Source organism: Phyllobates terribilis, unplaced genomic scaffold (assembly GCF_046119375.1).
Source record: "Phyllobates terribilis strain yellow unplaced genomic scaffold, ASM4611937v1 Scaffold_577__1_contigs__length_1036042, whole genome shotgun sequence".
Classification (NCBI taxonomy): domain Eukaryota; kingdom Metazoa; phylum Chordata; class Amphibia; order Anura; family Dendrobatidae; genus Phyllobates; species Phyllobates terribilis.
This window is the reverse complement of record NW_027363337.1, coordinates 836723-858897: the sequence shown is the minus strand read 5'-3', so window position 1 is coordinate 858897 and position 22175 is coordinate 836723.

The window sequence follows — 22175 nt, the reverse complement described above, 5'->3', positions numbered from 1 at the left end:
CAGTCCTGCTGTACCTGGATGACGTCATTGTATACTCCCAGACGTATGAGAACCATCTGAAGCACCTGGCGGAAGTGTTTGACTCACTGGCTGGCTTTGGTCTAAAGGTGAAGCCCTCAAAATGTCATCTGCTGAAGCCCAAGGTACAGTACCTGAGGCATGGGGTGAGCGCTGACGGTGTAGCTCCAGATCCCGATAAAATCACAGTAATCAAGGACTGGCCAAGACCCTCCACCGTAAAGGAAGTGCGGCAGTTCCTCGGGTTGGTAGGCTACTACCGAAGATTTATTCCAGGCCTCACCAAGATGGCAGCACCCATGCTGGACCTCCTGATAGGCCAGTCCAGGAAGGCCAAAAACCAGAAGCCGCCATTCAAATGGGACAAGCTGGAAGATGAGTCCTTCCACCAGCTGAAAATGGCCCTCACGGGGGACGAGATCCTGGCTTACCCTGATTATGGCCAGCCATTCATCCTCCACACGGACGCGAGCAACGTGGGACTGGGAGCGGTGCTGTCCCAGATCCAGCAGGGCAGAGAACGGGTAATCACTTATGCCAGCAGGAAGCTCCGGCCCTCAGAAAGGAACCCTGAAAATTACAGCTCCTTCAAGCTAGAGTTCCTCGCAGTGGTATGGGCAGTGACAAAGCGCTTTAAACATTACCTTGCCTCTTCCAAGTTCACCGTATTCACAGACAAAAACCCGCTGACACACCTGGACACTGCGAAACTTGGTGCCCTGGAGCAGAGATGGATGGCCCGACTCTCCAATTATGAGTTCACCATCAAGTACCGGGCTGGGCGCAAGAATGCCAATGCAGATGCACTGTCCAGGATGCCTAACTTGCCAGATGGGGGAGAAGACCCAGAAGAACTGGAAGAGATAGAAATCCCCGCTTTCCACCATCATGGGATAACTCAGTGCTCCCACTGTGTGAAAGACAGGTACTCTTCCACCAAAGAGGCCACGTTCAATCCCTTGCCCCACCACGGCTGGGCAGAAACACAAGACAGTGACCCGGCCGTCCACCTAGTCAAAGAGTTGCTGACACGAGCCGACTCATACCCTGACCCAGATGCTCCAGAGGAGACCAAACAGCTGTGGAAAGAGAAGAGTCAGCTGTTCATCTATGAAGGGAAGCTGTGTCGAAGAACTGTCAACTCCCAGACGCATGAGCTGGTCTGGCAGGTGGTAGTCCCAAGGCGGGACGCGTCTATGGTCTTGGAAGTGTACCACGATGGAGCAGGACACTTCGGATGGAAAAAGCTGGAAGTCCTGCTGCGTGAACGGTTCTATTGGGTCGGCATGAGAGGAGCAATCGAGAGGTGGTGTCGAGACTGCGGACCGTGCAACCTGAGAAGGAAAGACCGTGACAGCCAGGGCGCTCCCCTGCAGCCCATCATCACCAAGCAGCCGCTCGAACTGGTAGCCCTAGACCATGTGAAGCTGTCCCCAAGCAGGTCAGGCTATGTCTACGCTCTCACCATCGTAGATCACTACTCCCGGTTCCTGGTAGTAGTGCCAGTCAAGGACCAAACAGCTCAGACAGCAGCCAGAGCTTTCCAACAGCACTTCTGCCGCCCGCATGGTTACCCAGAACGTGTGCTAACTGACCAAGGTCCGGCCTTCGAAGCGGAGGTATTCCAGGAGTTCTGCAACCTGTACGGCTGCAAGAAGATCAGGACAACGCCTTATCACCCCCAGACCAACAGGATGTGTGAAAAGATGAACCAGGTGGTGATAGACCTACTGAAGACATTGCCCCTGGAGGAATGCAGTCTGTGGCCAGAAAAGTTGCTAGACCTAGTGGACCTCTACAATCATATCCCAGTGAATTCCACCAACTGCACACCAGCTTACCTGATGAGAGCGAGACCTGGTAAGCTGCCCATCGATCTGGATATGGGAGTTCTGACACCAGAGGACGCCTCACCAGACGCAGATTGGGACACTGAGCGGCAACAGCAATACTGCAAGGTACAGGAAAGTGTTGAAAGAAGTCAGTTCCAAGCAAGAGAAAGGCAAGAGAGGACTTACAATCAACATGCACCTGCTGCCCCCTTGTCACCTGGAGAGCAAGTCCTAAAGAGGAAGAGGCGACTCCACAAGTTGGATGACCAGTGGGAAAAAGAGCCGTACACCATTCTACCATCAAGTCATGATAATACCAAGGTGTGCCTCATAAGTAAGGACGGAGGTGAGACAACAGCAACAGTTTCCAGAGACCACCTGAAGAAATGTCCCGAGCAGCTACAGCATGCTGAAGAAGGCCAAGATATCCCTCAACCCGCAGAGGAAGTGTAAGAAATGGTCAGCACGGTACTCAGAGAATTTCCCCGGTCATGGATACAAGTGAATAATGCCATTGTTGTGCCTGTCCTTACATTTCTCCAACCAGCACCTCAAGCACCTACAGAAGTCTCAGTAGAGTTGGAAGAACCATTGGCCCCGGAGACAGAAGATTCCTCATCAGCAGACCAGGAGAATCTACCCTCTGCTAGTAGCGAGCCTGTCGTACCCACAGTAAGCCAAAGGATCCGTAGGAAGCTGCCCAACCTACCAGTGACACCTCAAAATACCAGTAGTGCAGGTCACACAGTGCCCACCACACCAGGGGTAGGGAAAGGGGACCAGAGTGGAACACAGACAGACAGTGTGTTGCGCAGGTCCACCAGAATCACCAGAGGTCAAATTCCTGCTCGTTGGAAAATTTAAATGTAACTATAACTGTAATGTTGAATTGTTTTGTGTGTGTATTGAATATGCTTTTCCAGTTACCCTACAGGGTCCAAAAAGACTTTCAGGTTATGGACAATGAATAACCAAAAACTCTGCCTGTAAATAGTTGCACCTGTAAAGTGCCCCTTTGGTGCCAGACCACAGAACAAAAACCCGTGGAGGTGGCTGAAGATGTGGTCCAACTCCGGATCATCAATGCCCTGTAGCCCCCCTAGGGCCTACGTTGAGGGTTTGGGACAGGTCCCTCTGATTGCACCTTGTTTCAGTGAAATGGACACCTGGTTGCGGATGATACCGTGACCTTTAAAGACTCTAATGGTTGTAAATATGTTAATGTATTGTTACCTGTTGCATTTTTGCAAAATATGTTCAGTCCCGGAGCACTGAAATTTACTAGGGTGGAATGTGGCACCCCAGAGGGTCTGGTTGCCACAGTGGTAGTAATACCATGTCTGGGAGCAAAACAGGAGTTTCCTGGTCAGGGAACGCACTACATGCAACACCTCCTGCTCCAGACCAGAAAAGGGGAGGATCCTGCCCTATATAACTGGATCTGGAGGCGGGGTTAGTCAGTCTAGTGAGAGTCTAGTTCAGTGTCAGGAGTCAGTTAGGACTAAGGAGCAAGGAGCTGAGGACTGGAGCTGTGCAGAGCTCGTCCTGGCCAGTGGATACAGAAGACCTGACACCAGAGTCCGAGGCTGTGAGGATTGTATATCCAGCAGCAGAAACCGCAAGGCAGGAGATTGCAGGTCTCCTGGCTGACAGAAGCCCGGAGGCTCAGCCACACGAAAGGACCAGTACCACCACAGAGGAGCGAGGAATACACGGGATCCGAGTCGCCAGCCATACGGGTGAGCAGCACGTTACACTCAGGGACGTGGGCTACAGCACGACTATAAGCGGGATAGCCAAAAGAGTACAGTCGGAACGGCAGGCCTACAACTCCACCTGGCCAGGGGATTCTAGGATTGCTCCCAGACTGACCAGGCCCTCATCCCTAGCAAGTACTCCCGTTGGGGCCTATATAATTACCACCAGTAAAGACCCTAGGACTGCACTGCAAAGACTCCGTGTTATTATTACTGATCCAGGCACTATCACCACCATCATCCATACACGCTGCCCTGAAGCTACACTCTTCCTGTGAGGAGTTACACTACCTTGCTGCGCATACCACGAGCTTCAGCGGACTGCCCTGCAGCGGCGGTTACCAATAACCGCAATCCACAGGTGGCATAGTCAGACTATCAATAACTGAGACACATAGATTACCCTGGTTTGACCGCCCTGGGTCACGGACCGGGTCGCTGCCACAGTGACTACAACCCCCAGCATCTACAGGCCCGGCTCCGGGTCTCCCCACGGCCCAGGGGGCGCGTCATTTATGTCACTTAATTGTGTGCCAGGCAGTGGAGCTGCTGAGGCCAAGAAGACATGCTGCACAGACCGGAGCAGTGGGGGAACGGGGAGAGGTGAGTATTGTATTTATTTTTTTACATCATTGAGAACATGGTGGTCACAAGGCTGGAGGGCTATGGGGGGTGCATTATAGTATATGTACTCTATGGGGCAGCATTATACTCTATGGGGCTGCATTGTACTGTATTGAGGACTATGGGGAGTGCATTGTACTATATGAGGGCTGCATTATACAGTATTGAGAACTATAGAGAGTACATTATACTGTATAGAGGATTATGGGGCACATTATACTATATGGAGTACTATGGGGCATATTGTACTTAAGGAGCACAATGCTGCCTATTCATGGAGTGATTGGATTGTTTATGCCAAAACAAAGCTCATTGTTCTCAGCAGCACATCGTTTGGTGTAATCTGCAGATATACTGCTAATAAAATGATACTGTAAGGGGACAGATTGATCTACTAGTGACTGTTCTGTCCCCATCATTCTTCCTCAGCCGGTGTAAAGAACCCGGGAAACAAGCGTCGAATGACTTCAATATTGTCGATCGCGCTCGTTTAATGGCCTGAACTCAGCGCATGTAAATACAACCAAAATATTTCTGTGTGATGGTGCAATATGTGAGCATTTGGGGCCCCACTATCTCTAAAACAGGCCCTGAGTACAACCAAAGCTAGTCCATACATAGCCCATTCAAAAAGTGTGAAAATATATGTATATGTGGCACCCCAGGGGGTCTGGTTGCCACAGTGGTAGAAATACCATATCTGAGAGCGAGCATGGGTTTTCCTGGTCAGGAGCACATTTGCATGCAACGCTTCCTGCCCCAGTCCAGGGAGGGGAGGAACCTGCCATTTATAAACTGGATCTGGGGGCGGGGTTAGTTAGTTAGTTCCAGAGAGAGGGACAGAGCAGCAAGGAGCCCTGTAGGAGACAGGAGCTGAGAGACAGGGACTGGAGCAGCAGAGCTCGTCCTGGCAGAAGACGCAGAGAACCGGACACCGGAGTCCGAGGCTGTGAGGATATTCACATCCAGCAGCAGAAACCACCTGGCAGGGGATTTCAGGTCCTCTGGCCGTAGAAAGCCCGGAGGCTCAGTCACACGCAAGGGACCGGCACCGCCATCGAGGAGCGGAAGGAACCAAAGGCCCAAAGTCACCAGCCATACGGGTGAGCACCACACGGTACACTCAGGGACGTGGGTTACTACACGACTAGAGCAAGGTAGCCAGGAAGAGTGCAGTCAGACGGGAAGGCCTACACCTCCACCTGGCCAGGGGGATTCTTGTTCGCTCACAGACTGACCAGCCCTCTAATGCTAGCCAGTACTCCCAGCAGGGTCTCCTTCATCACCAACAGTAAAGACCCTGAACTACACTGCACGGACTTTGAGTCATTTCTGCTGCGCCTATGCACCACAACCCTCACCATCTACACACGCTGCCCTGAGGCTATACTCCTCCCGTGGGGAGTTATACTACCCCCTGCTGCGCACACAACATCAGCCTCAGCGGTGTGCCCCGCAGCGGCGGTTCTCAGTGACCGCAATCCACAGGTGGCGTAGTCGGACATTTCAACATTAAAAACCAAGTAAACAGATCCGCCACTGGTTTGACCACCCTGAGCCACGGGACCGGGTCGCCGCCACGGAGACTACAACCCCTGACATCACACAGAGACCCGGCTCCGGGTATTCCCACACACATGGCCCAGGGGGCGCATCAACTTTGGCGTAGTTGGCAGGATCTCGTGCCCGCAACCATCGGGTACTGCGTGCCTGAAGAAAGACTGTGATACTTACCGTGGTGAAGTTTCCCGCCATCCGCAGACGTTTTACCGCCATCCGCAGCCATTTTCCCACTATTGGGCGCCATTTTTGGGACGCCGCGCGGGAAGAAGAGGGGCGTGGACGCCAAAAGCGCGCAAGAGCTGAAGCCCCGCCTTACGTACTGACACTGCGCAAGTTCCTGGAAGGAGCCCAGCGGACACCGACGTCACCAGCGCGCGACGCAAGGTCCTCGACCCCGACGATCGCCTGCGGAGCCGCGGCCTACGAGAAGAAGCAATGGAAGGTAGGCCATGGTTAACTAGGGGGGAGGAAGACACCAGGAATGGAGGGAGCTCCTACCGCCAGCGCGGCTGCTGCCGCAGTGATGCCGTTCACGATGCCGTATATCCCTGGAGCGGCATGGTTACCCCAGTACTCAGGGGAGTCGCATACCCTGAGCAACTTTAAAGAAAGACTGTATAGCCTATTCAAAGTATACCCCCTGTCCGAGGAACATAAAGTGAGCATCCTGATAGGTCAGTTAATTGAAGCAGCCCAAAGAGAAGTGAAGTCCTGGTCAGCCAGGGAAAAGGGGACTGTAAAGGAAATACTGGCACTTTTGATACCCGCACCTCAGCAGAGATCAAGCTAAAATTTTATGGATGCAAACAGCGGGCACAAGACAGTATACGGTACTATGCTTTGAATTTGCAGGAGGCCCTGAGAGCCATTAAGTAGGCAGACCCTGACAGCGTGCGGAATGAGGATAAGCTGTTGACTGAACAGTTCATTGAGGGTCTACTGTCCAGCGCCCACCGAACCCAGTTGCGTGTAATGTCCTTGCAGAACCTTGATTTGGACTTTGCGCAGTTTAAAGACAGGGCCATCCGGGTGCTCCGAGAACCGGCACCAGGTGGCGCTGTAACCCACAGGCGCCCTGCTATCACCTATCACCAGGAGGCGGCACCCTTGCCTGCAGAGCCTGTGGGAGCTGATGCACAGGCTTTGGACAAAGCCCCGGCTGTAGACCTGCACCATCAGGTCCAAGATCTGACCAAAAGCGTTGCCGCGCTAACAAGAACTGTGCAGTCTTTACAGGTGTCTTCCCCAGGAAAGATCCAGCTGGCTTCCAGTCCGGAGGATGTCCCTTGGAGCCAACGGAGGAGGATCCCATCATTCAGAGGAAGGCCCAGCGACCGCTCTGACCAGGACAGACAACCCATCTGCCGTCGCTGCAACCAACCAGGACATATGGCAAGGTACTGTCATTTAAATGGGCCCGACCTGGGGCAGAGGACCGACCCCCAGGCATAAGATCATCAGGCCCATCGAGCTGGCATGATAAGTACGTAGGGGGACGACCGGTCTTGCCTGTGGTGCTGGATGGCATTCCTATGAGTGCACTACTGAACACCGGGTCACAGGTAACCACCATCCCCTATGTGCTCTTTAAGCGGTACTGGAATGACTCAGATATTACCCGCTACCCAGATGACGATTTGAGCATCATCGCAAGCCATGGTCAGCCCGTGCCGCAGGTGGGATTCAAGGAAGTGACCATAAAGATTGGTAAAGTTGAACTGCCAGCGCAAGGACTGATTATTGTGGACATTGACCGTCGTGAAAGCCACCCTAAGATAACCTTGGGTACTAATGTTATTGAAAATTGTCTTGCAGAGATAATTGTCATATTACAGCAGGTTGCGGTGAACGCCAGCTCCAGCCAGTAGCATGTCCCACAAAAAGAGATCAGAGCCCTGATGAAAAGGCAGCAGGTAGAACTGTCTGGTGGTGAGATTGGTAGTGTAAGGATGAGTGACCCGTTCCCTATCGCCATGCCCCCAAAGAGTGAGATGATGATCTGGTGCCGGACAGCAATCGGGTTAAGAGGAAGGGACTACCAAGCCATGGTAGAACCCGTCTACTCAGACAGTAGGCCCACCATTTTGACGGCACGGGGGGTGGTCGATGTATGCCATGGGAGGGTACCCGTCCGCATCCTAAACATTGGGGAAAGAGAAGTATACTTGCCCCGGTATGCCACTCTAGCCAAATTGTTCACCGTTAACCAAAACTCCATAAAGGCCGTGGAACCCTTGCCTCCATCTCAACTAGAGGAGGGTAACGGCTCCAAGAAACGAATGGAGGACTGGTGTCAGAAGCTGCATGTGGGCACCGACTCCACTCCCTCACACCAAAAACAGGGAGTCTACCGGGTGGTGCAGGAGTGCGAAAGAGTCTTTAGCAAACACCCGCTAGACTTTGGGCAAGTAAAGGGGGTAGAACACCACATCCCCACAGGAGACCATCCACCCATAAAGGAAAGATACCGACCTGTACCCCCTGCACACTATCAGAATACCAAGGGGATGTTGCGAGACATGAAGGAGGCTGGGGTAATCAGGGACAGCTGTAGCCCCTGGGCAGCTCCACTAGTTCTTGTGAAAAAGAAAGATGGCACCATGAGAATGTGTGTAGATTACAGAAAGGTCAACCGTATCACACACAAAGATGCGTACCCGTTACCTAGGATAGAGGAATCTTTAGCTGCATTAAAGTCTGCTAACTTCTTCTCCACTTTGGATCTTACTAGCGGGTACTGGCAGGTTCCTGTAGCAGAGGCAGACAAGGAGAAGACCGCGTTCACCACCCCGATGGTTCTCAGCGAATTCAACTGTATGCCATTCGGGCTCTGCAACGCACCAGGAACCTTCCAGCGGTTGATGGAGTGCTGCCTGGGGCACAGGAATTTCGAGACGGTCCTGCTATACCTGGACGATATCATCGTGTATTCCAAAACATATGAGGACCATCTGAAACACCTGGCAGAGATGTTTGACGCCCTGGCAGGCTACGGCCTAAAGGTGAAACCCTCCAAGTGTCATCTACTGAAACCAAAACTACAGTACCTGGGACACATGGTGAGTGCTGACGGAGTAGCTCCAGACCCTGATAAAATTACAGTGATTAAGGACTGGCCAAGACCCTCCAGCATAAAGGAAGTGCGGCAGTTCCTCGGGTTGGTAGGCTACTACCGAAGATTCATCCCCGGGTTCACCAAAATGGCAGCCCCTATGCAAAACCTCCTGTTGGGTCAGTCAAAGACCAAGAATCAGAAGCCACCCTTCAAATGGGACAAGCTGGAGGATGAGTCTTTCCGCCAGCTGAAGATGGCCCTCACGGGGGATGAGGTCCTGGCTTACCCTGATTACGTCCAGCCTTTCATCCACCACACGGACGCGAGCAACATCGGACTAGGGGCGGTGCTGTCCCAGATCCAACAGGGCAGAGAACGGGTAATTGCTTATGCCAGCAGGAAGCTCCGGGCTACAGAGAGAAACCCCGAAAATTATAGCTCCTTCAAGCTAGAGTTCCTGGCAGTGGTGTGGGCAGTTACAGAACGCTTTAAACATTACCTTGCCTCTTCCAAGTTCACCGTGTACACGGACAACAACCCGTTGACACACCTGGACACTGCGAAACTTGGTGCCCTGGAGCAGAGATGGATGGCCCGCCTATCCAACTATGAATTTACAATCAAATACCAGACGGGACGCACAAATGCCAACGCAGACGCCCTGTCCAGGATGCCGAACTTGCCGGACGGAGGGGAAGATCCAGAAGAACTGGAAGAGATTGAACTCCCTGCGTTCCACCGTCATGAGATTACCCAGTGTTCCCACTATGTAAGGGACAAGCACTCTGCCACGTTCAATCCCTTACCCCACTACAGCTGGGCGGAGACGCAAGACAGTGACCCAGCCGTCCGCCTGGTAAAGGAGATGCTGACACAGGCTGATGCCCGCCTTGACCCAGACGCTCCGGAAGAGACCAAACAGCTGTGGAAGGAGAAGAGTAAACTGCTTCTCTACAAGGGGAAGCTGTGCCGGAGAATTGTTAACTACCGGACACATGAGCTGACCTGGCAGGTAGTGGTCCCGAGACGAGACGCGGCTATGGTCCTGGAGGCATACCACGATGGAGCAGGTCACTTTGGATGGAAGAAGTTGGAGTTCCTGTTGCGTGAACGGTTCTTCTGGGTAGGCATGAGAGGGGCCATTGAGAGATGGTGCAGAGACTGCGGCCCGTGCAACCTGAGAAGAAAGGACCGTGCCAGCCAGAAGACTCCCCTGCAGCCCATCATCACCAAGGAGCCACTAGAACTGGTAGCCCTGGACCATGTGAAGCTGGCTCCAAGTAGGTCCGGGTACGTCTACGCTCTCACCATCGTAGACCACTACTCCCAGTTCCTGGTGGTTGTCCCTGTCAAGGACTTAACAGCTCAGACAGCAGCTAGAGCCTTCCAGCAGCACTTCTGCCATCCACACGGGTATCCAGAGCAAGTGTTGACTGACCAAGGTCCAGCTTTCGAAGCGGAGGTCTTCTAGGAGTTCTGCAACCTCTATGGCTGCAAGAAGATAAGGACAACGCCCTATCACCCCCAAACCAACGAATTGTGTGAGAAGATGAACCAGGTGGTGATAGACTTGCTGAAAACGTTGCCCCTGGAAGAACGCAGTCTGTGTCCTGAAAAACTGCCTGATCTGGTGGACTTGTATAACCACATCCCAGTAAATTCCACCAACTGCACCCCGGCTTACCTAATGAGAGCAAGACCTGGTAAGCTGCTTATTGACCTGGATATGGGAGTCCTGACACCCGAGGATACATCGCCAGAGGCAGACTGGGATACAGAACGGCAGCAGCAGTACCGGAAAGTGCAGGAGAGTGTTGAGAGAAGTTTGTCTCAAGCAAGAGAAAGGCAAGAGAGGACTTACAACCAGCATGCTCCCGCTGTTCCCCTGGCACCTGGAGAGCAGGTCTTGAAGAGGAAGAGGCGGCTCCATAAGTTGGATGACCAGTGGGAGAAAGACCCGTACACAGTACTGCCCTCAAGTCATGAAAACCCGAAAGTATGCGTTATCAGTAAGGATGGAGGAGAGACCACAGCCACTGTCTCTAGAGACCACCTGAAGAAGTGTCCCGAGCAGCTGTAAAGCACTGATGAAGACCAAGATAGCCCTCAACCCGCAGAGGAAAGGGAAGAAATGGTCAGTACAGTACTCGGAGAATTTCCCCGGTCCTGGACACAAATTAACAACGCTATTGTGGTACCCGTCCTTACCTTTCTCCAGCCAGCCCCTCAAGGGCCTACAGAAGAGCAAGTAGTATTGGAAGAGCAACCGGCCCCGGAGGCAGAGGATTCCATACCAGCAGTCCAGGAGAATCAACCCTCTGCTAGTAGTGAGCCTGCTGTGCCCGTGGTAAGCCAAAGAGTACGCAGAAAGCTGCCCAACCGACCCGTAACATCTCCAAACACCTGTAGTGCAGACACTAGCGAGCCCACTACACAAGGGGTGGAAACAGGGGACCCAGAAATAACACCATCAGATAGTGTGTTACGTAGGTCAACAAGGAGCACTAGAGGTCAGAAGCCCGCTCGCTGGAGAATCTAGGAGAAATGATATATACCTGTATATTGCAAATGTTGTAATGTTTTATGTTTGTTACCTCAATACTGATTATGTTTCTCAAGTTACCCGACAGGGTCTATGGACGGACAGGTTATGGACAATGAATAACCGGAACTGTACCTTGTAAATAGTTGCACCTGTTAAGTGCCCCTTTTGGGCCAGACCACAGAACAAAAACCTGTGGAGGTGGCTGAAGACGTGGTCCAACGCCGGATCATCGATGCCCTGTAGCCGCCCCAGGGCCTACGTGGAGGGTTTGGGACAGGTCCCTCAAAATGCATCTTGGGTGACATGGACACCTGGTTACGGAAGCGCCGTGACCTATCAGGACTGAACTCCTTGTACATATATTGTTGTGTTATTGTTTATACCCTGTTATGTGTGTTTTCAAAAAAAAAAAGTGTTTAGTCCCGGAGTACTAAAGTTTACTAGGGGGGAATGTGGCACCCCAGGGGGTCTGGTTGCCACAGTGGTAGAAATACCATGTCTGAGAGCGAGCATGGGTTTTCCTGGTCAGGAGCACATTTGCATGCAACGCCTCCGGCCCCAGTCCAGGGAGGGGAGGAACCTACCCTTTATAAACTGGATCTGGGGCGAGGTTAGCTAGTTAGTTCCAGAGAGAGGGATAGAGCAGCAAGCAGCCCTGTAGCAGACAGGAGCTGAAAGCCAGGGACTGGAGCAGCAGAGCTCGTCCTGGCAGAAGACGCAGAGAACCGGACACCGGAGTCCGAGGCTGTGAGGATATTCACATCCAGCAGCAGAAACAACCTGGCAGGGGATTTCAGGTCCTCTGGCCGCAGAAAGCCCGGAGGCTCAGTCACACGCAAGTGACCGGCACCGCCATCGAGGAGCGGAAGGAACCAAAGGCCCCAAGTCACCAGCCATACGGGTGAGCACCACACGGTACACTCAGGGACGTGGGCTACTACACGACTACAGCAAGGTAGCCAGGAAGAGTGCAGTTAGACGGGAAGGCCTACACCTCCACCTGGCCAGGGGGATTCTTGTTTGCTCACAGACTGACCAGGCCTCTAATGTTAGCCAGTACTCCCAGCAGGGTCTCCTTCATCACCAACAGTAAAGACCCTGAACTGCACTGCATGGACTTTGAGTCATTTCTGCTGCGCCTATGCACCACAACCCTCACCATCTACACATGCTGCCCTGAGGCTATACTCCTCCCGTGGGGAGTTATACTACCCCCTGCTGCGCACACAACATCAGCCTCAGCGGTGTGCCCTGCAGCGGCGGTTCTCAGTGATCGCAATCCACGGGTGGCGTAGTCGGACATTTCAACATTAAAAACCTAGTAAACAGATCCGCCACTGGTTTGACCACCCTGAGCCACGGGACCGGGTCGCCGCCACGGAGACTACAACCCCTGACATCACACAGAGACCCGGCTCCGGGTATTCCCACACACACGGCCCAGGGGGCGCGTCATATATAAAGGCATATACGACTAGTAATGCTAACTGTAGAATACCATGCTACAAACATAACAAATGCTAATAAATGTACAGAAAAAGTAATGGATGATACATCAAGCTCATGTGTAGAAATGAAGCCTACCTAGTGATGTCCGGAGCCTCTCCATAGACTTCAATAGGCAGCTTCTATTGTATTCCTCACTGAGTTATCAGTCTGTCTTGTCTTTAGCTTGATGGATTTTACCTATTCTTCAGAGGACGCTACATTCACAAATCCTTGTCTATTTCTATATCCTTGTAAAACAGAACCTTTTTCTCCCATGTGTCTCCGCATTGTCTCCATTTTATATCCGTGTTGTATAGATATATTTTTTCCTCATACATTTGTAAAAACTGAAGCAGGTAGACAGTCTGAACTTTTATTTATCCATTGACTATTAATGGATCTATTAAAAATGGATGAAACACTGATGGAGCACTAAAGGAAAAGAAAAGTCTTCAGTGCTTCATCCGTTGTACATGGATTTCCTTAGACTTTAATGGCTGAGTCTGATCTGCAAAATGAATGAGAATAGAACCTGCTCTGAGTCTCACGGATTAGACACGGAACTGTTATTAAAAACAGACGGCACATGGACTAGTGCAATAAATGTCATGCCACGTTCACACATTCAGTATTTGGTCAGTATTTTACATCAGTATGTGTAAGGCAAAACCAGGAGTGGGTGATAAATGCAGAAATGGTGACGTGTTTCTATTATACTTTTCCTCTGATTGTTCCTCACCTGGTTTGGACTTAGAAATACTGAGGTAAAATACTGACCAAATACTGAACGTGTGAATATGGCCTGAAAGTGGTGGTCTGATATTTCATTAAATTAACCTGGTGTCTACAGCTCTGACTAGTGATGTAGAGGTGAATGAATCTCACTTTGCATTCTTGTGAGAGTCACATCAAGGCTCATTATATAGAGAAATTGTCTTCCACACCGCGTATAAGATCCTGTAGGATTCTGAGAGTCAGAAGTAACGTGGGACGACCGAAAGACCAGAATGGAGTGGACAGCTCCCCAACAAAGCGATTGATAAAACTGATTTCCCCTATGAGCAAAGGAGCATTGCTTTAATCACAGCTATGGTTGAAAAAACCCAGTAAACAGTCTTCATTTTTCTCTTCTTCGCAAAAAAGCCTTTAAATTTGACAAGTCAATGATTTCCATTGTACTGACTGCAATAGTGTATGGCACTATTCCTGCAAGAGGATCCAAACTGAACCACCAGTGCAGGGCCGGGAGAAGGGGTAGGCACCCGCCTAGGACGCTACCTCTCTGAGGGGGGAGCAGTTTAAGAAAAAAAATTGACATTATTGAACGCCTGCAGTCAACTGGCACCTTCCTCCTGCCGCAAACATTCAGCATGCTGACAGCCGGTACACAGGAACAAAGGTGAGCGGAGTCAGTGGGTCACTAACACCGCTCAACGCCTGCGCCCTGGTTCTCATTCCCTCTCTGCATTGAAATGCATTTGTGTCTTTAAGACAATGTGAACGCTGCCCCCAGGACAGGAGCAGAGGAGCTGTAATCAGGTCGATGTTCTGGCGGTAATTCCCGCAATACGTAGGCTATGGACAGTCTGCCCCCTGTTAGAGGATGGCGCCACACAGGAATACGGCAGTAGAACAACCATCGGTTTTGTTACAAGCTGCATCTATTGTATCTCATTAATTGAAACCAAACGGCCCCCATTATAATTAAGCTATATTAGTTTCCATGACTATTCTTGGGTCTGACATTGTAAAGGAAGTGGTCATCAGAGCTTGTTACCTGATGGATCAGACGAGGAAGTTAGAGGTCCAGTTACCATAGTTTCTCACCTATTCCTTTTCTTGGGGGGGAAGCCATTTGCGTCATCTGCCTAAGGCAGCAAAATACCTTATCATGATATTAATAAAAATACCAAAAAGCATGTCAGAAATATAACCAAAAGCAACATAGATGTTTTATATATTTATTTTTATGCATAAAAGTTGTTAATATTATGCAAATATATAAAAAGAAAGTGTGTAGATACAGTGTATAGTGGGTAAGTGTGTTACTGGGTAGTGATAACACTTTGGATGTCTGTATGTGCTGTACTTACATAGTAATATGGGAATGGTGGGTCGGCTCTGCCGGACTCCACATCGCTCCAGTGTAAAGAATAGAAAAACGGATGCGATCTGATGGATGATGTAATGGCAGATCGGGCAGATGGAGTTTTGCAGAGGAGCTAGAAAATGAAAACAAAGCATTAGTCATTATATTATGTATTATTACTGATAAATTATTACACAATGTCTATGGACTGTCCATATCTTATCTTCTATATCTTCTTGTAATCCCCATTATCATTGTCCATCTGATCTTACTCACTCGTTTTATGATATCCATGGTATGACAGCAGATCCCAGATGGAAAAGAAGGGATGTCGTCATACAGAGACTGGTGGTATTCGTCCATTGTGCCTCTGGTATAGAATGGCCAGTCACCTACAGTCATCATATATATGTAGCACCCTGAGGATCCGGCTGCTACAGGGGTATTGCACCTCAGCCAGAGGTGTGATATTCCACTCCCGGGTAAGGATGGAGTGTGGAACTGAGCTCAGATAGACTGCATGCACTACATACATCCCATTTCCGGGGAGCAGGCCGACGGCACTCCCACTTAGAAATGTGCAGGTGCGACCGAGCCTGTTCCTGGCTGGAGTGGGAGGGGGGAGGAACATCCCATGTAGTGTAGGGGCAGATAGGGGGAGCAGTCTGGGTAGTGATAGGAGCTCATTGGGTGCTGGTCACCTGAGCTCACACATAGAGGGATATATAAGGAGGGCACCAACTAGGATCAGGGTCAGACGCAGAGGAGCCTGTCAGACGCAGAGAGTCAGTCAGTGCAGAGGACAAGTCAGCAGGAGAGGAGGAGCGGAAGCTGGCAGAGGAGCAGCTGAAAGAAAGAGAGGCCCTGAAGAGAGAGAGTGGAGTGAAGAAAGACCCAGAGGGAGACAAAGAAGGGACCCAAGAACCCAAATTAGAGCACCGGGTGAGGAGTCAGCAAGAGGGTACCGGAACCCAAGCTGGTGGGGGTAAAGACATTCCCCAGCCAGAGACCGGAGACCGTGGGCAGTGTCTGTCACGGTCACCCACTACATTCACCCTGAAGGCACACCACAGGAAGGGTCAGGGAACCTAAGGCCAAAGGTTGCCCAACAGAAGGCCCGAGGGAGCTGGACTTAGGTGAATCACTGGTGGGGACGGCTGAAGAAAGGACAGAGGGGGAGCTCAGGGCCACGCTCCGGACTTGTTTGGGGGTTGGCCGGATCCAGGACCTGGTGGACGCAGCACGGCTCGGGTGGTCTCTTGGAGCTAGAGTGACCAGGAACATCAGCAGTGAGTAAAACCCTTAACTGCACAACCCGACTCTGTCTTCCTTTATCATCTATGCTGCACCACCACAACCCCCATCCTCTGCGCCTGTCCCCTCTGAGGCTATACCCCTCCCGTTGGGGGTTATCCCACCAAGCTGCACATCCACCATCAGCCTCAGCGGACCCTGCTGCAGCGGCGGCCACAGTGACCGCATTACAACGGGTGGCGTAGTCGACACAAAAAGAACTCTAATAACATCAGTAAGGACTGCCACATAACACATAGCTTGACGCCCTGGGCACGGGACCGGGTCACAGCCGCTCGGAGACTACAACACCCCATCTGATCCGGTGCCGGGTATTCCCCTCAAAAAGGAATATGTCCCAGGGGGCGCGTCAACTTTGGCGTAGTCGGCAGGATTACGTGCCCGCAACACCCGGGTACTGCGTGCCTGAAGAAAAGTGCAAGTTTACCTCAGAAAGAAGACTCCTGCCGGTTCCGGAGGGTCCACGCCATCGGACTCCATCACCAGTCGTTTCCCGCCGATTGTCCGCCATTTCCAGCTTGTTCCCGCCATCTGCAGAGTTTCCCGCCACTGGGAAGCGATTCCCGCCAAAACCGCAGATTTCCCGCCTTGGAAGAGCAGCGGACGCCATTATGGGCGTGCCAAAGGAGGGCAAGAGGCCACCTCCCATCGTGGGCCGGGACAGAAAATGGCGCCAAAAGTGGAAACCGCCCCCACCAACAGAGACTGTGATGCTGGAGGTGTCAGTCAGCGTGAAAGAACTACCCCTGGAGCTGACAGTCACCGAGTTGCCCCGGGACCGCCCTCGAAGTGGGAGGAGACGAAAGAAAAGAGCAAAGATGGGTGTCGCTTGGAGCAGTCTAGAACGAGCGCACCCGGAGGCGAGGTGTCCAGAGCAAGAGCACCCGGAGTCGAGGAGAGAAAGAGTAGACCCGGGAATGGAGCGGCAGCAGTGCAGCACCGGCCCGCTGGCCAGGAGCCTGCAAAAGGAAGAAAGAGGAGAGCAGAGCAGCACCGGCCCGCTGGCCAGGAGCCTGCCGGAAGAAGAGCAGAGCAGCACCGACCCGATGGTCAGGAGCCTGCTAGAGTCAACAACCCCGCTAGGCTTAGCGGAGATCCTGGCGCAGCTTCCCCGAGATCGGGAGTGCGCGCGGAGTGCCCTGGAGGGCCTCGCGGGAAGGATGGCCCGAGTGCAGAGGGAGATCCTGGCGGAGTGGGGCCGGGAGATGGCCCAGCAAGCTGGAACCCGTCCACGGAACCCGCTCCCTTGGAAGAAGACACCGACTACCTCTGCGGATGACGCGGGAGGACCCAAGGCCGGAGACGGCGCAGAAGAGGGAGCGAGACGCATGGCAGCAGGTAAGGGGGATGCCTATACCCCATACCGGAAGACCACTTACCTGCCCCAGCTCCCCGTCGCAGAGCCCGAAAGTCCCCCTGCCGTACCCGAGACCGCCATGACACCGCCACCGACTAGGCCCCGACCGGAAGCCGCCGTCGCGACCCCAGTGACGTCACGCGTCGTGACCCGGAGCGTGGCGAAGGAAGGGAAGCCTCCGGCCTGGTCGCAAGGCCTAGCGTTTCCGGGCGCCGCATCCCCAGCAGAGCCATCTACCTCCGCGGAGCCTCCGGCCTGGTCGCAAGGCCAGGTGGCCCAGGGTGCCGCCGTGTTAACAGTTCCATTTACCTTCCAGATGCCCCCGGCCTGGCCGCAAGGCCTGGGCAACCTGGGCGCCCCCACCATCGCGCCCGCACCCGTAACATCAAGGGTGCCAAATCTGGGAGAGGACCCCTTCAGCCAGCTAGCGTGGCCGGACGGGCGGCCCTTCATCTGGCCCGAAGAATTCTTGGAACTGGAGCGACAAAAGAAGTTAGGTCCCCTGTGTGAGCCCCTGATCCCGGCTCCAAAGCCCGTGACTCGGGTCTCGCCTCCACTAGAAGAAGCCCAATTCGTGTGGGACCCCACGGGAGAAGATTTGATGGGGTTCACCGGAGAGACTCGGGCAGCTGCAGCTGAACGCACAGAGTGTTGCCGTCAACAGCTGGCCGAGTTTAAGAGAGAACGGGAGGAGAGGCGGGTCAGAGAGCAATGGGCCCGGACCCGCAGCGCGGAGCAAAAGAGTCGGACCAGAAGGGACCCCTATGCAGCAGATCGTCCCCGTACCATCGGGACGGTAATAAAGTTTAATGCGCAGCATGGGTGGGGCTTCATAAAGGACCGGAACACCATGGGTGACGTCTTCGTTACCCGACGGGATGTCGAGTCCCACCTGCCAGAGGGTCACAAAGGCCGTGACCTCTACGTCGGTGACGAGGTAACGTTCACCCGGCACAAGTGTGCCAAGGGACCTTACGCCCTCCACGTGCATCGCCTGACAGAGGAGGAGTTGCGGTGTAGGGAGGAGGAGCCAGAAGACCCGGACGGGTTCAAGGCTAGAAGGTACTATGACTGAGATAGTACAAAGGACTGTATATAGTTACCTGTCGGGGTACCCAAGTAACCGTGGCTGCTTTAAAGTTTAGTCCCCGTAGGGACCAGTGAACAGTTTAACCCGTGTGTCCCCTACCCAAACCAGGCTGAGGACTGTGAGCAGCCATCCCTTTACTTGGCCGGGGACTGAGAACGGCCAAACTCCCCTGTACATAGTTGCGCTTTCTAAGGCGCCCCCTACTGGTTTTATGAGAAACTGCTTTTCGGTCGCACTTTACCTGGTCACGAGTTGCACGGTGACCAGAGGAGGAAGAAGGAAAGAGACGACGAGAATGTTATTTATATAAATATATCTACTGTTTTATATAATGTTTTATATGTTTTATATGTTTATATGAAAAAAAAAAAAAATTTTGTATGTTATGGTGTTTTATGTCTTTACAGCCCGAGGACGTGCTGTGATTTGCCAGGGGGGAATGTAGCACCCTGAGGATCCGGCTGCTACAGGGGTATTGCACCTCAGCCAGAGGTGTGATATTCCACTCCCGGGTAAGGATGGAGTGTGGAACTGAGCTCAGATAGACTGCATGCACTACATACATCCCATTTCCGGGGAGCAGGCCGACGGCACTCCCACTTAGAAATGTGCAGGTGCGACCGAGCCTGTTCCTGGCTGGAGTGGGAGGGGGGAGGAACATCCCATGTAGTGTAGGGGCAGATAGGGGGAGCAGTCTGGGTAGTGATAGGAGCTCATTGGGTGCTGGTCACCTGAGCTCACACATAGAGGGATATATAAGGAGGGCACCAACTAGGATCAGGGTCAGACGCAGAGGAGCCTGTCAGACGCAGAGAGTCAGTCAGTGCAGAGGACAAGTCAGCAGGAGAGGAGGAGCGGAAGCTGGCAGAGGAGCAGCTGAAAGAAAGAGAGGCCCTGAAGAGAGAGAGTGGAGTGAAGAAAGACCCAGAGGGAGACAAAGAAGGGACCCAAGAACCCAAATTAGAGCACCGGGTGAGGAGTCAGCAAGAGGGTACCGGAACCCAAGCTGGTGGGGGTAAAGACATTCCCCAGCCAGAGACCGGAGACCGTGGGCAGTGTCTGTCACGGTCACCCACTACATTCACCCTGAAGGCACACCACAGGAAGGGTCAGGGAACCTAAGGCCAAAGGTTGCCCAACAGAAGGCCCGAGGGAGCTGGACTTAGGTGAATCACTGGTGGGGACGGCTGAAGAAAGGACAGAGGGGGAGCTCAGGGCCACGCTCCGGACTTGTTTGGGGGTTGGCCGGATCCAGGACCTGGTGGACGCAGCACGGCTCGGGTGGTCACTTGGAGCTAGAGTGACCAGGAACATCAGCAGTGAGTAAAACCCTTAACTGCACAACCCGACTCTGTCTTCCTTTATCATCTATGCTGCACCACCACAACCCCCATCCTCTGCGCCTGTCCCCTCTGAGGCTATACCCCTCCCGTTGGGGGTTATCCCACCAAGCTGCACATCCACCATCAGCCTCAGCGGACCCTGCTGCAGCGGCGGCCACAGTGACCGCATTACAACGGGTGGCGTAGTCGACACAAAAAGAACTCTAATAACATCAGTAAGGACTGCCACATAACACATAGCTTGACGCCCTGGGCATGGGACCGGGTCACAGCCGCTCGGAGACTACAACACCCCATCTGATCCGGTGCCGGGTATTCCCCTCAAAAAGGAATATGTCCCAGGGGGCGCGTCATATAAGATTACGCCAAAGGAAAAGGAGTCTGCCAGATGGTTGTATCCTTCACCGTCCATTACCTATGGGAACATGAGATTGGAGAGAATCTGAATATACCGGGAAGGGGATTTACACACAGAGACTATGAGGACCCGTCTGTGATTAGATATGAGCAGAATACATTGGGATCAGATTATCCCTCAATCCTACTATCGACATCAATCACACAGAGATGTTCCTTACCTCGGGCGCTATGTAACCCTTAGTGCCAGCAGTATATTCCACTATGTCACCCTCAAATACATTCATGGCTGCTAAGCCAAAGTCTGAGATTTTGATGTGTCCGGTGTCTTGGAGGAGGATGTTCTCTGGCTTCAGGTCACTGCAGGGAGAAGGAGCAGACACTGATTGTGAGGACAATTCATGGAAAGAACTTTCTACAATAGATATGTAAGGAGACAACAGAGAGTCACAGGTGACAGATTTATGAAGGTGAAATGATTACCTATGTATGACGCCGCGTTCATGCAGGAACTGGAGTCCGCACACCATCTCTGCCGCAAAGAGTCTGTGGAGTAGAAAGGATGGATCAGTGGTTACATGCACAATCATACAGAGAACATGAGGAGATCACACACGTGTCCTTTTCACATCATTAGTTTCTCCTGTTGTCATTGTCCATTGATCTAAGACTACAATGTGCCGGCAGCGGATTATTCACATTCAGTACCGGACATTTACCTTATTGTCTTTGTGTTAAACATTATTGAATCTTTCATGTGGCCAAACAGGTCTCCTCCGACCATATAGTCCATGGCTATTTCATACTCCGTAGGTGTTTCCCTAAACGCCCGCATAGTCATTAGGTAGGGGCACCCGGCAGCCATTCTCAGGACTTCTAGCTCTGTAGAGATTAAGTCCTCACAAGAACTTTTGTCCATGATTTTGATGGCCAGCAGTCCTTCACTGACTGGATCTGATGCCAAGACGACCTGGAGAAAAATCACAACAGATCAGACCAAACTCTCATCTATTACTGTGTAGTAGTTCACTAGTTAATCCCAATTATCATTACATATGAGCATCCTGTAATGAATATGTACATCTCTCCTGTGTATCTGGTGCAGGATACATTGGGAACACGGACAATATAAATTGATACTTACTTTTCCATAGTTTCCTTTTCCAAGAACTTTCCAGAACTCGAGATTGGAAAAGTCTATAGGTTGGTCTGTGTGGACCAGTTCTCTTGGGTCAGAAATCTGTAAACTGGCATCATCAAGGCTTTGTGCCGGTATGTCCGTTGTGTCGTAGGGCGTCTTATCGATTCCATCTGCTGAGATGATATAAAAAATTTGAACCCCTTAGTGAACACATTATTGGAAATGAATATCTGAGCCTGCTGAAAGCCCCTGTCTTTTCCTCTTCCTGTTAAGACCAGCCTGGCTTTCATATGAGATTTTTAATTTAGCTATATTCAGTTCTATCACAGTATCTAGTAGAAGCGATCAGAAAATCGCAGGTTCAAGTCCCCAAAGGAGACTAAAGAAAAGAAGTAACAAAAAAAAGTAAAAAAAATAATAAAATGTAAAAAAAATACTTCCCCATTAATAATAATAATAGTAATAATTTGAATATCTAGTATAACCACATCCGGAACATTAATTAACCCAAACAGTAAACACTGAAATGAGAAAATAAATGTAAAGACCAGAATAGTGTTTTTGTGAGGGCGCAGTATACATCTAATAAATTGTAATAAAAT